General features: G+C 21.7%; 1 long non-coding RNA gene across 1 annotated transcript in view; it reads left to right on the top strand.

Annotated features, from left to right (window-relative positions):
• The first annotated feature begins 1,209 nt into the window (after positions 1-1,209).
• LOC129612651 (uncharacterized) overlaps positions 1,210-13,914 on the top strand; it is a 128,964-nt gene continuing 116,259 nt past the window's right edge. The window contains exon 1 of the long non-coding RNA XR_008697262.1: positions 1,210-1,494. This is a non-coding gene — a long non-coding RNA (uncharacterized LOC129612651). The remainder of the gene's footprint in view (positions 1,495-13,914) is intronic.

The following is a 13,914-nucleotide window of genomic DNA, read 5'->3' as shown; positions in this document are numbered from 1 at the left end:
CGTATAATGTTTTTTGTACTATTAATAATGTGAATATATACGATTAAAATGCTAAAACTATATTGTATACAGTGATGATTAAAATTATGAAAAATAAAAACCAAAAAAAAAAAAAACAAAAGTTTTTTTGAAATGTTCGCCTAATTACAAATAAAAAACTAAAAGAAGAAAAAGAGAAAAATAACAGAAAACCAAAAATTTGGAACAAAGAAAAATCCGGGTTATCGTGAATTTCGTATATTCCGTATTCCAAATTATTTGTGTTATTCATTCATATTATAATTATTCTACCCTCCTCCATCTCTTTCACTCTCATAAAAATTTTCCTTTCGATTCATCTATAAATTCTACAATAAATTAAAGAACAAAACCATGCATAATATTATGTGCATATGCAAGTGCACATTATATGTATAAGAACACACACAAATGGAAATCACAAAACAGAACAATAAATATATATAATAATTAATTTTCTTAAAATTTCTTAATTATTTATATTTATAAAAAACCATTCGTTTACATAATATTTTCTTCTTAACTTATAATTGAAAATACATAAATTTATGGTATTGTGAATATTGTGTGAACGTAATAGAATATGACGATAAAAAATAAATTATTGTGAACTAAACAAGATTTTCATAATAATTACCTACATAATAATGTACATTAAAAATTGGTATATACATATGTATTTTGAGAACCTGTTGTTTTCATAAATTCAAAAATTGAAATTATATAACAAGAATTATATTAAATGCCAATTGTACTAAAATTAAAAGAAAAATTTTTTTAAATTTTAATAATTAAAATAATGATTGTGAACAAATTATTATAGGCAAAAGCAAACAAACATAAATATTATTTAGTATTATTAAGTTATTAAAGTAATTTTTGGAAAAAAAATTTAAATAACAATAATATAAAACAATAAAAACCAACCACAGAAAAAATTTTTTGATTATTAATGTTACATAATATTTAAAAATAATTGAATCAAATGAAAAAGAAAAATTATCATATAAAAATTAAAAAAGAATTAAATTAAAAATATAAATTGAAAATTGAAAAATAATAACAACAAATGAAAAATTTCAACAATAAACAGATAGTGAAAAAAATTACTAAAGTTTTCAATTTTTCTGAGTGTCTAATTTTTTTTTCTTAAATTCTTGTTTATCAAAGAATTTCCAAGTCAATGTTTTTAAATATTTCAAAAAATATTTTGTTAAAAAATACAATTTTCTAAAATAAAGTAAAAAAATTGTGTTTCAATTAAATAAATTAAGAAATATTAAAAAAATTAACGAAAATCAAAAAAAAAAAAATTTGAATTATTTTCAATTCTCAACTAAAAGTGAAATTAAGAGTTCTCAACTATAAACTGTGAAATTTCATAAGAAAAAAAATTCTATTATTTAAACTTTTTTAATAAATCTATACAAATTCCTTCACATCATCGATTAGCTGTGGTGAATAATTTTAAAAAAGGTTCGTTTTATTTATTTTAATTATAACGATAATATCATTTTACTTAATATAATATTCTCCACTCTGATTACAATAGTAGTAATTCAATAGATTTAAGCAACTTTTTAAGCAATTTTAACAAAAATATAAAACATCTAAATCTGAATTTTATTTAAATTGAAATTTTATAATAATTTTTTAGCCAATTGTCTAGGCGATCTTAGTATTCTTATAGCTGAAATGCTATTTTTTTTTCAAGAATCTTTAATTATTAAGAATATGCCTTATATAATACTTTACCTAATATACCTTATATATACTTTACATATACAGTATATACCTTATATATACTTTACATAAATATTATAAGAAATTAATATTTTCTTTAGAAGTCATTAAAAATAGAATAGAAAATAGAATAAACAAGGTGTTATAAAAATTTATAAATTATTCTAGATGTATTCTAGATGGTTGATTAAGTCTGTGAAATTAACAGCCGGTGTTGGCTATATTTATTCAAAATCATTTTTAATATTGTTAACGCCATCTATGGGTGATATGAAAAATAACAAATTTTTAATTATTGAATGTAATTTAATTTTTTGTATAATTTTTTTAACAAAAAATCGAGTTAAAAAAAGTTCTTCAGTATCTTACATACATAGAACATATTATGTAACACTTGATAATTGAGGACAATTTTGGATTTACGGGTTTGTTGTGTTTTGTATAACAACTTAATCGTGAGTAATTGTATTAGTGCTTTACAAGAGAACTGAAATCCAATATTTATAGAATCAAATGTAAAAAATAAGTTCTCAATGACCACATCTCAATGACAGTGTTACAAATTGAGTGTTTTTATTATATTCACTTAAGTATTCAAATTTTAAATTATTGCTCACTTTTAATTATGGTGCACCATTTCGTATATACTTTAATGTAATCTTAATGTAAATAATTTTTACAATTACTTATACGATTTAGTGACGATTTTAATTAACAATGCTTAAGTTTATATTTCAGTATATGAAGATTACACGTTCATTTCATTGAAAACTTCAATTCTATTAATTAAAAATCCTGTTAAAAGTAAATGTATAATCTTATTAATTTTATAGAATGGCTATATTATGCGTAGCTATTTAATACATACATATATACATTAATATTACATTAACTACATTACATCAATGATTTTTTTGTTTTTATTATTAAAAACCTGTTGAATATAATTTTGAGATTAAAATAATATTAACTGTAGGTTAATTTAGATTCTTACCGTTAATTATTTTAAAGTGATATTATTTTAGATTTCAAATTCAGAATTCAATTATTCCAATGTATAAAATCATTACTTTTCATAATATTATCTATATTCTAGCATGTTTTCTCATTCCAATAAGAATTTTCTTTAAATACCTTAAAATACTTTAATCCTATTATAAAATAATCACATTGTGGAAAATACAAGTAGGTTCAATGCTTACTTAAAATTCTCTTTAATACTCAAATTTAATACTCAAATGCATACTTTTTGAAATAATGCTGACCATAATTAAAGTAGTATGCGGAAAGTGATAAGTGTATGCCAACTATTCATTTAAGTGTTATAAATTTTTGGCATTTCGTTGTAAAGAATTACGATAATTAATTAATTAAGTAATCGATTTAATAAAAAAATTTCATATATCTATACTTTTGTTGATTATTGCATAAACATAATATTATGAAAGTTATTAAATGTATTGAAGTTATTCAATGTGATACAACTTTGCCCCGCATTTTTGTGTTGTATATGTATATATTTAAATTAAAATAAAATTTCTTTCATAATCCTTGCAAGGTATGATATGTACACATACTTTAGAATTTATTTATGGTGATAAAATGAATTTGATATTTTTTTTTAATTGATTTATTCATTTCCAGTTTTAAATCAATATTACATTTTTTAAATATCAGATGAATTTTGACATATTGAGAATAAAAAATTATGTATGTACATTTTATTGATTTTGTATAAAAATCAAGGACTTCAATCTTTTTTTAAAATTAATGTTCTGTTTTTTCTCCTTCCTGTCATAAATTTTTTTTTATTTTGTTTCATTTTCTTTTTATTTAAATATTTTCAATATTTTTATGGTGTATATTAAAAGCAGCGTAATTTAAAAAGGTCCATCCCTTCTACAGAATCTACCATCTCTTAACAGAAGAAATTTAGTAAAAAGTTTTGAAAATTTTAATGTAGTTTTTATGAAAGTGATGCTGTTTTGAAGTGTGTAGAGAATGAGATTTGGGGCTTTAGATTTGTGGTTGTAAAAAAATTTTGCGAACGGTGCGATTTCTGATCGAAATTTTATTTTAATATAATTTAAAAAATGTGTTATTACTATACACAACAATTGTTTGAATCAAGTTTTGGGGTTTCAACTTTTAATATAAATTTGAGCTTTTAATAATGTCTAGAGCTGCGTAACACAGTTAAATTTATTGCCTTAATTAACTTTAATTACAAACAATATTAATAAAAATTCGGTTTAAATAATTTTTAATTTTTAAATTTATATTAATTTCTAATTTTAATAATAACGACAGTCCATAGTAATTATGCATAGTCCATAGTAATTATGAAATCATAAAATAATATTTATCAATAACTACGTTATTGTTATTATGTTTTTTTGTGTTACATTTAAAATTAGAGACAAGATCCCAATTATGTTCGAATTTGTTTTGAGAATAAGAACAATATATTACTTCAAATTTGATATTTCAGTCTTACACAGATTAAATGCTGCCGAAAATAATATTGTTTTGCTCATTTTAATAGCATTTGAATGAGATGAATTTGAGCAGTTATTATATATTATTAGAAAATATTTTTATTATTATATAGTATACTTGTACTTTAAATAGTTCCAGATATTAAATTGTTAGTATGTATACTTAATTAAGTCTAAAATCTGTATTTTTGTTAAAATTTTTAATGGAAATGGAAATGATAATTGACGCAGCAGGGTTTCGAAAATCTTTACTCATAATTAATTACCGTTATTTAACAATTCACATGTAACTTCAATAGTTTATTTTATGCTATGAAATTCTGTAATTTTACTTGTACAATATTTTCAACATGCTGAAAAAATTTGACGAATTGCATTTAATAAAAAAAATTAATTCATTAAAATTTAAATTAATTCATTTAAAAATATATGTCCTAGTTTATTTATGAGTTTAAAATAAATATTAGGAATATGTATTCGCTAAATTATAGAATGTTAAAAATTTAATGTCAAACATGTTGGTTACATTTTGCTGTCTTCCGAAATTTCAATATTCGACACACACTGTTATATTATTCAAATGGGTTTTGTTGTTATATAAATTTTTTCTCTTCTCACCGAAAATATTATCATTATTTAACAACATTTTTTTAATTAAGCAAGAGAGTATGGTTTGTAACGCGAACAAAATATGTAATGCTTAAAATGCTCAAAATTATTTAATGTAAAAATTATCGTTTTGAATCTTCTGTTATTGTATATAAATGAGAGAATAAAACAACCCGAGAGACTTTGTTCCTCATTTTAAGAAATTTTTTTCTCCATTATTATTTCTATTGACATTAAAAGTAAGTTTATTTTTTCGTTTCGTATTTGATTTAAAAAATTTTAAAACTATTATATTATACTTATACACTGAAAAAATGATGGGTAATCACTGCAATATCTTTTTGACTAATAACACTGATTTATGAGTGAGTTTGTTACTGAAACAATGTGAAATATCAAATTTATACGTAAATTTTATTCATTTAAAATTATTTAAGGTTGTTTAATGTGTAACTGGATTACAATTTTAGTATAAACTGGTACCATGACATTATATATAAGTAGTTGGACTTGCATAAACATTAGAACCAAACGATAGAAAAGTTTCCAATTCAAATTAAATTTTTTTTAATATATTAAATTTTATGAATACTTATATTTTTCAAAAATTTATAAATATATTTATTGCATGACCTTTATGATGTAATTTTAAAATATAATGTTATATTAACTTAAAATTTATTTGACCTTGAACTGAATTGAAACTGTAATAAAAGGGGCAAAAATGAGAATTTCCGAGAATTATATTATAATTATTGTAATTAATTTAGATTTTACATTTTCATGTTCTCTATTATATATTTGAGACCTAATGGCGTTAATATGAACGAATGGATTCCGAAATTTTATGAATACTTTAAATATTCATTGTAATTGTTATAATAAATATTGAATTTCTGGTATATTTTATTCAGAATAATTATATAAAAAATTTTATATTCCTTAAATACCATGTTTTCAGTTCGACACTTCCTCATACATATTATATTGAAATTTATTTTTTAATTTAAAATTCCTTTTAAAATTTTAATTAACAAAATTACAACTTAATAAAAAATGTAACCGTAAATATTTACAGTTACATTGAGCTGAGATTTAAGTTTAGAATAAATGGATTGAAATTTTTAAAAAATTTTGTATTTAAATGAAATTTATTTATTTATAAAATAAAAATAAATCAATAATTACTGTAATTTATATATTATATGTGTATATAGTTACGTAACATAATAAAATACATCATTATTTTGTATAAATGTTCTCTTTATTTGTATTTGTTAAAAAAAAATAAAATTTAAAGGAAAAGTGGGAAAAAAACAAAATTGAGAGAATGAAGAATATAAAAAATAAAATTGAATAAATTTGTAAAATAAATTCTATGGTTAAAAAAATTAAATTAAAAAAGAGAAAAAAATATGCTGCTGCTTTTTTTTTTTGGATTGGGAATACTTTAAGTTTTAAATAATTATTCTTATATAAAAATAATAATGAAATATAAAGTAAAATTAAAATACATAAATAAATAAAAAAAAAAAATTTATTCAAGGACTTCTTTTCTCAAGGATTCTTTACTCTTTCACTTGGGTTTTTTTTTCGTATTTAATTTTTACATTTCTTTTTATTTTTTTTCCAATTTTTTTTTCTTTGTTTTTACTTGTAATTTAGGAATTTTCTCTTGAGAATAGTTTTCTTATATTTATTTATTATATTTATATGATTTTGTACATACTTAAATATTTCTGATGACGGAAGGACGATATTTTTTTCTTTTGTTTTTTTGTTTTGTTATTTATTTAAAACAAAACAAAAAAAAATTGTTTTTAAAAGCACATAACAATTTAAAATTACTTTTAGTTGGCGGGGCTTCAAATTAATTAAAATAATGAGAGAGAGAGAGAGTAAGCGAAGAAGAAGAAGAAGAAGTAAACATCAGTAAATTATAATATGGTGCGAGTACAAGGTTATCTAAAAATAATTGATTTAAATGCGGTAGTGCCTTTCTCTGCATTATTTCGGTGGACATACTAAACTAACTATCTTGTGAGAATTTCGAAAAGAGAGACTCACTTGTTTAAAGTATAATATATTATTCATTTTTTTTATAATTTCTTACTTTTATTCGATAACTAAACCCAATGACTAACGAAACTAAAGCTGTTATAATTTTATGCAATTGCTCTTTATTCAACTTGGGAGTGAAAAAGGTAAACAAAAAAAAATCAAATAATTTAACATGTAAACAAATTATTGGAAAAGAGGTGAAAATGCTGGGTCTGGATTAGTTTTACCTAGTTTTATTATAAAATTAGTTTTTCAAGTACCGTGAGTTCAACTTATTAAATTAGAATCCAACTTATTAAATATAAAGCACCTTGTGTTGCTTCTTCTTCTTACTCCGTAATGTCTAAAAGTAAATTTTGTTGCAATGAAGAAAAATTTTTTTTATACGTTTTCAGGAAATCATGTAGAATATCCGTATTGTAAAATGATGATAGTAATGATAATGATTATTAAGCATATAAAAGTAAAAATGTAAAATTTTAAAGTTTCCTTTTATAAAATTTTGTTAAAAACTCAAATATTTATTTGTTAGAATAAAAATTAAATTTTTTTTTTCTGTTATATTTTCATGTAAACTTTATTTTAATTTAAAATTACATATTAAGTAAATATAGTCTGGATTCGAAAAGAAAATTTCATTTCTAAAACGAAAAATTTTTAGCGAATAATTTTATTTTCATGCATTTTTCTTTTTTCAAAAAAAAAAAAATTCATTTTATACGAGTATTATACAAAATTTAAAATTAAATTAATTACGAGGAAACTTGAATATTTTTAGAATAAAATTTTTTCTTCTTGTAAAAATGTTATTTATTATTTTTAAAGTTTTTTGAAGATTTTTAGTAAGAGTACTAGCCAAATATAATAATAAATTTATTTTAAGCAAATTACTTTTCGGTAGTATTTTTTGTAACTTTTTGACAATTAGAGCTCATAGCTAACTTGCATTATTTTCGAGAAAAACATTGAAAGTTTGTTGAATTTTTGAGTTTCCTAAACTCTTAAAATCACAACTCTTAAAATCACAATAAATTTAATAAACCTAAAATTAAGTAAACTTACAATGACTGTTAATATTTACAGTAGATTGTTTAATTAAAAAAAATTTATAAGCGAAACTTTTACAAAAAATTGGTCAAACATTGCGAAATATATCTATAGAGTTGATTTCAGATTGGAAATAAAATTGATCTTCTTTTTTCTTTTAAATTTTTTCATTATATTTTGTTTCCTTTTCCTACAAATTAATTTTTGAGTTTCTTGGTTATTGATTTTATTTTTTTTTTTTGAAACTAACATTTATTAGGTGAACCTAAGATCATGTTACGTTATCAGTATGTTAACAGTCGTACTGTTTTACTATTCCCTATAGGTACCGTTTGGGAGGTACCCTGGCTCTTTCCCAAATTTAAAAATTCAAAGTGAGAAGGAGAAAAATGAATAGAAGGGAAAGAGTATGTCAAATGAGAATTAAAATGCTGTCAATATTCTCAATGATATTGATTAATATACAAAAAATCGGAAATTTTTTGGTATAAGGAATAGTTTATTCTATTATTAAACAACGATATCCAATTATTATAAGAGAATTTCATAGAATTTATAGTAAAATTTTTCCACTTTATAGTTTTGGAGATGAAGTTATGAAAGTTTTGAGAAATTTTTATAACATATATTTATGTATGTATATATGTCATTAAATTTTCAAAATAATATTTTTTCCATTCTTTAAGTCTTACAATATTATTTTGGCCTATATATATATATAAAAATAGGTATTCTAAAATTTTAGTTTAATTTTGAAATCTATTAGATATTAATAATTTGTGCGCTATTAAAATTTATAACATTAGAATATTAAAATATGAATATAAAATAAGTATATCACATACAAAGTATAAAAATAACTTATATAATTTTGTTTTGTATACCATCTACAAACATATACGTATATATTTTTTTTTTTATAAAATTTTATAACCCTTAAAAAGCATTATTTATATTATAAAATGGAATAGAAAGAGAAAGAAATAAATGTGTTGGGATAAAAACCGTGTGTTTCGCATTAAATTTGATTTATGACATTTAATACCAAGATTTTCTTCATCGTTAAATAAGAAAAATGTAAAATATTAAAAATTACTAACATTTATATAAATATGTGAATGTACATATATATACATATTTTAAGTATTTATTAATAACAGTTAAGAAATGGAAAGAAAAAAAAAAGAAAACTAAAAATATAAAATGAAAAAAAGAAAATAAAAGAAATTTATAGTTAACCAGGAAAACTTAAAGAACAAACTTATATGGGAACATTTTTTCGTTGTACTTAAAGGAGAAGATACTACGAAGAAGCCAAATAAACTAGCTATGAACAATTTCTGTAATACATCAGATTTAAAATTATTTCTAAAATTGCATTTATTTACTGAAAACGTGTACTGTTTAATTAATTATAAGTGTTTGCATTATACGACAAAAATTATGCATCATATGCTCATATACACATCCTAAAAACTTTCACTGTAATGCAAGTGAGAAAACTGTAACTATCAATTAATACCTATTAAGAATTATACTTGAATAAATAATGTGTTACATTATGTGTCTATAGCTTTTATATTAGAGAAATCAAGTGATGAGACTAATGAAAAAGTGATGTGTCTCGATCTGTATGTCACTTTTTTACTCACATAATGAGTAGATTTACGGGCACTTTTTCAAAAATATACAAAATATAGTCACTGTCTTGTTCGATTATCATTTAGTCACTTTAAATGAAGAAGTTAAATGAAAAAGTGAGATAAAGAATCACATTATAAAAATTTTAAAATTAACTATAATATTATGTATAACAGATCTGGAGTGATGACTGATTTAACATGAGAGATCATGAGATCACGGGTGATGCAGGCATCAAGAGTGATTAATTTATATTTATGTATCATTATTTTGATATACGGTTTTCAGAAATGGAAAAACAGTTTCATTATAAGACCTTTATAATATGTTTACAAATTTAAATTCAAATTTAAATAAAATTGGAGTCGGAAAATAAATATGTGCAATGCAATGTAAATTCTATATGTGCTTTTCTTTTTTTGTTCATCTTCATGCCTTCATTTTGAGGTTTTATATGTACACATTGTTCTCTTACACTCTACTTATAAATATAATGTTATAATCTTAACTAACTGAAATATTCTTAAAATAGTTTTCCTTATATATCCTTAAGGCAAAAAAATTTTTTTTTGTTTCTTTGGCACAATTTTAAGCGAAACTTTAAAAATATTTTCTTACTCTTTTTGTACTGCTTCACTAGTTTATATAAGTATACTCTTTATATGTATATACATTTACATTTTGCTGTTGCTGTTTCTGTTAGGTATTCCTGCTGTTGCTCTCATATTCTTTCATTATTTTACATTTTCTTTGTAAGGAGTTCGTTTTTGTTCTTCTTACTCTGCTTACTAAGTTGTTGTAATTCTTAGTTGTGTAAAGAAGATTTTTAACACCTGCGAATTTTTTATTTTCATTTTTCTTTCTTTTTTTTGGTTTTTTTTTTGTAATTCTATTGCTATTATATTGTAAGTGTATATGATTATAATCTTAGCACGATATACATATACAACAGATTTCATTGTAGTTTAGATAAAAAAGGAGCAAATAGGTTTTTTTCTAAATCTTTGTAGTTATGAAAATTGTTCTTTCTAAATTTTAACCAAATATAATTTTTATAATGACTATATTACGGAAAATAAGAATAATATTTGTTAATATAGTAGCAAATTCTTTTGAAACCATTAAAGAATTTCTCTTTTTCGTATAAATGTGAAATTATAATCATATTTCGAAATTTTAGAATTAAATTCGTATATTGCTTAATTATATAAAATATTTTTATAATGCATATTTCCTTTATAATTATATTATCGAATGGTTTTGAATCAGATTTAAGTGAGAATAAAATAAAATGCATTATATTCTTGTAAAAGTATATGTACAGGTGGGTAAATATCAATCACATAAGAAAATATAAAGTGTACATACATTTAATATTATATTTTGGAATGGGTTTTTTTGGCTTTAAAGTAAGAAATAAAATAATTCAATTAGAACGTGGCAAAAAATTCATTGAGTTTAGCATAGAATGGTAATTGAATAAGTCAAAGAAGATCGAGCTAGGTTTGATGTTTCCCGCATCGAAGTCAACGCACTTAATGAATTATTTAAAATAAGTAAGGGAAATTTGCAAATTATTGAAAATAATAAAAACCAACTATTCAATTCATAATTTAATTCATAAATACTTCAATTTCAGTTAAATGAAAAATTTATATGAGTTTTGCTTTCAACTCTCAAAAAATTAATATTTATCGAACATGTTTTTAAACTTTAAGGATATTGCGTTTTTTTCGAAATTATATTTTTCGAACTGTTTTTATTTTCGGAAGAAAACCGGCAAGTACACGACGAGAATGTTCACAATTTACAATTACCTAAGCTGTATATTGTGTAAGGATAATTTCTTCAAAATAATTTCTGTACTATGATGGCAGTTATGATGTGATGGCCGTTCATTTACAGTGCATTTACGATTTCAAGAAATAATAGAATTATAATCTTAAAATTTTTCTGAGATTTTTTTTTATAAAAAATTTTAACTCTCATTAATTCATTTAACACCATACAAAGTTTATATAGGGAAACACTCACTTTATTTTACTACAATCTATAATAATTATAAAAATTTCAATATTTTAACCAAAAAATGTTATATGTAAAGATAAAATTTCTGTTCCTTTAATTTTTGAGGCTTCGAATATAGAACTATGTAAAAAATTATATGAAAAAAGTTTATTATGTAAAAATTTCTGAAATTTCTACAGGTTTCTAAATAATTTAAAATTTGAATAGAAATTTAATACGAATTTTGAGCATAATCAAGTTTTTATAATTTTAAAATAAAATTATATTAAAATTTGAGCGCCGTTATAATGCTCAAATATTTAAAAACTTTCTAATAATAAAATGTAATTCTGGGATTTTTAGAAAACAATGCCATGATTTAATAAACCTATTCCGTTTAAATCGTTTTCAAAGTTTAAGTTTGATTTAATAAATCAAATTAAAGCATATTTTATAAATACTCGTATAGTTTGGGAACTGCCAGAATAAAAACTGGGCTGAATATGATTAATTTGAAGTTAAGATTTAATTGAAAAAATGAAATATTTTACAAATTTTAAAACTGATTAAGGCTCAATAATAAAATTTAAAAAAAGAATGTAATTAAAGTAATTTGTAAATAACTTAAAATTTTAATCAAACTAGAAATAATCAAATGTGACTTATAGGCAGTTATTACTTTGTAGAGGAGTTAAACACATTTTCAGTTCGAATTTCAGAAGTCAGTCGGAAAAGCACCCAATTTTTAGCATTATATTAAATTTTCTGTCTAATTTTTTTAAAATTTTCTTATTGCATGCCAGTTATATGCTATGCTATGTATTCAGTTCTGCGAATATAAACAAATACTCTTTGTAATAAAACAAATTTATAAAATTAAAGTAGCGATTACTTTATTCGACCCGAGTTCGAATATGTAAATACCGGTCATTCACAGAGTGCAAGAATTGTAAAATGATATGTCAGGTTGGGAAATATATAAAACGTTGAAAGCCAGCTATTTAAAAATAAAAAAGAAAATATTTCACACTGATAATCTTAATTGTCTTCAATTGCACAATTATAGAAAAGTATGCATTTACAGTCAAAGACACACTTGCTCATTACATTGCAATTTTACTTTTAAATTTTTACTTATACTTTTAATATTGTAGTATAAATAATTATTAATGTTAAGTATTTCATTATTTTTTGCTTATAACATTAAAAATATTTTATTTAATTTTGTAAAATAATTTTCTTTTGAAAAATTAAAAGTTGAATTTCTGTACAATTAAAGTTCTTAAAAATTATAGCAAAAATTTGTCTTTCTATATTATTATTTAAATACTTATATACATATATAAATACATTTATAATTTAATATACAATATTGTTATACATAAACGATAAAGACTGCTGCATTTTAATTTTGAAACTTGTTAATTTGTTGCAAATGCAGTTAAATTTTCTAGACAGTATTACTATGTATGTACTATTAACTATATACGTAGTAGCTGTATATAGAAAATAATGTTTCGAAACTGAGTAAAAATGCATATCGGTATATGTATGTAGGCAGATGTTGTGAATATTATAATAGTAGAATATTATGAGAGAAATTATGTTTAGTTAATTCAAAATGAGCATTTTATATAAAAAGAGATCGATTGAATTTTAAAAGGTTCTAGATTAAGGAAATACATCAAAATGTTTACAATAACCAAACATTAATAAAATTATAATCGTGGCATAAATCTTATATAGAGTTCAGGGTTGCACAGATCAAAAACGACATTTGCGAGGAAAAGTTAGTTTTACAAAGTTAAGATATGTTAGATAACTATGGCATACTAGCTTATTGCTTAACAAAAAATTTAATGGGATGCGAAATTCAATTATAGATAATGGAACAGACTCTTATTTTCGACGAAGATTAAAAAAAGGTAAAAATTACAAGCTGTGTTACGTAAATTTTCTGATGCCTAATTAGATGCTATGCATATAAAATTCATTTAAAGGGAAATTTATTTTTTATGGCTGATATATATAGTGATATATATATATATATAAATTGCAATATACATGATGTCTGTTTTATTTAACAAAAAAAAAAACAAAAAAAACAGCAACAGAATAAAATTTTGATATCCAAGTCTAAACGTGCTTTTATTTGTGTGTGAAAATAGAGATAAAATTAATGCGGTAATTTACTATGACTCAGGTGAAAGTTTTTCTCTTTTATATACTTGATATCTCTTTTATATTACTACTCTATTTTTTTATGTACGTTTGTTTGTAACAGTATTCA

Source organism: Condylostylus longicornis, unplaced genomic scaffold (genome assembly GCF_029603195.1).
Source record: "Condylostylus longicornis isolate FDR11 unplaced genomic scaffold, ASM2960319v2 ptg000075l, whole genome shotgun sequence".
In the NCBI taxonomy this organism is placed as follows: domain Eukaryota; kingdom Metazoa; phylum Arthropoda; class Insecta; order Diptera; family Dolichopodidae; genus Condylostylus; species Condylostylus longicornis.
Note: the sequence above shows the minus strand (reverse complement) of the source record. Positions and strands in the feature narration are given on the sequence as shown.